This window comes from Glycine max, chromosome 2 (assembly GCF_000004515.6).
Source record: "Glycine max cultivar Williams 82 chromosome 2, Glycine_max_v4.0, whole genome shotgun sequence".
In the NCBI taxonomy this organism is placed as follows: domain Eukaryota; kingdom Viridiplantae; phylum Streptophyta; class Magnoliopsida; order Fabales; family Fabaceae; genus Glycine; species Glycine max.
The window spans coordinates 3695128-3697009 of NC_016089.4; the positions used below are offsets into that span (position 1 = coordinate 3695128).

Sequence of the window (1882 nt, forward strand, 5' to 3'; positions counted from 1 at the left end):
AGAGAATCGTTGTTGTGTCGTGTTAGTCTATCCTATGAATTCACCATGTTTTGAGTTCAGCCATGTATGTTTCATTGATGGGTTTCCTTGAGTTCATGAACTAACCACCTTCTCTGTTTTAGGCACAAATCAAAGGGACAAAGACTGAATTTCAGTTCTCTGTCACACCTTATACTTTTATCAATGATATTATATATTATAAATTAATTAAAAAAAATTGTATGGACGTGTTCGTTTCCAGTTTTTGTAAACTGTACGTAATCATCCATCTGACATCACACTGACAGACATATAAGGTTATGGCGTGGTCTCCAGTTTTGACTCACACAAGAAACTAAAGAGTAAGTAAAATAAAAACAAAACAAAAAAGTGAAAGAGAAAAAACATAAAAAGGAAAAGGGAAGTTAAGAAATAAGAATATATATGTTACCCTGTTGCAGCAAAGAATGCCAGAGGAATCATCGGCTCCAAACTATTGATGGTCATGCTGCCAAACAAAGCACAAAATTGGTCACCGCAAAACAATATTAAGAAAAGGTTAACTTCGAATTGGATTAAGGAAGCAAAGTCTAAAAAGTGTAGTGACTAAAAGGTAATTAAATATGTACATGATTAAGCACCAATATTCTCTAGTTTAACCCTCGGGATATCTTAGTTTTTTTATGTACCAACATAATTTATTTTATAATCAAGGATTCCAACTTTAAACTACTTAATTAAAAAATATTAATTTTTACCGCTTGTGCCAATTAGTTCTTGGGATGTCTTAGTTCTGATACAAAACTTTCGTTACGTTCTTAATGTCAGTGAAAAATGAAAAACACATGAGTAATTAAAAAGGGTCAAACAAATTACATTTACAAATTCAAAGATTAAATTAAAAACTTTATAAAATCAAAAACTAAAATAAAAGGCACTAATTAACAATGTTAGGCGTAAAATAGAGATTTTGTTTACTCCTAAAATTAAATTACCATATGGATAAAAAAAACTTTGAGATAGAGAGTAGCAGAGCATGACTTCTGCAGCAGCAGAGAGTTTCAGAAAGTCCCAAAGCCCAGAAAACGCTTCAACAGAGAAGCCATTCCAAGTGTGAGGACCCACCAACAACACCAAACTGAAGCTTGAACACGAACAACGCCTAGCATGTAGTACTTCTTTGCCTAGAATTAGAGTTTTACTTTTGTGTTAACATTTAATGTAAATCTTTATTCAAGATATTATCCAGCTGAAACTCTAATTCAGATTTAAGAAGAATACTTAAATACAGGTTACTGTGCTGGACAATCTTCAACCTAAATAGTTTACGATATTATTATTTTCTAATCAGAATTGAAGTTTAACTTAGTAGTCATCATTGATGTTTAGTATATTAAGGAGATTATGAGTTGAAACTCCAATCTGATTAGATAACATAACCAAAAACACTTTAAGCAACTGTGTCTATATTTCGTGCTAAGTGGGATTGATAGTATATATATACCAAGAGTCCAAAGTCGAAGCCAACGACGACATTGTTGGCAACGGAGATGGCAGCGAGTTCGAGGTCACCAAGGTGGCCTGCGAAGGCTTGTGTGATGACTAACTTGGAAAATTAAATTGAAGGGCCTACTATGTGCCAAAGCTTCTTTGACTCAATCCAAAACCTTCGTGAGAGAGTTTGGTCTTGTTCTCTTTCATCTGCTAAAAGGTGAAGCTTTGCTTCTCCTAACAGTGAAGCTTCTTTGCTTGGCATCTCTGAGTCGCTAGCTAGCAATATGTGGTGCTGGTGATGACCGGTGAGGCTAGAGCTTTTGGGGGGTTCTGAAAAGTGAAAACCTGAGAGTGAAGGAAGGAAACAAAAAGAAAGGAAAAGGAATGATCACCAGAGGTTCAAAAGTTG

General features: G+C 34.6%; 1 long non-coding RNA gene across 1 annotated transcript in view; it reads right to left on the minus strand.

Moving 5' to 3' along the window:
- LOC106795368 (uncharacterized) overlaps positions 1 to 1882 on the minus strand; it is a 3362-nt gene extending 1480 nt beyond the window's left edge. The window contains exons 1-3 of the long non-coding RNA XR_001383797.2: positions 1484 to 1882; positions 975 to 1163; positions 431 to 487 (exon numbers count right to left, since the gene is read on the minus strand). This is a non-coding gene — a long non-coding RNA (uncharacterized lncRNA). The remainder of the gene's footprint in view (positions 1 to 430; positions 488 to 974; positions 1164 to 1483) is intronic.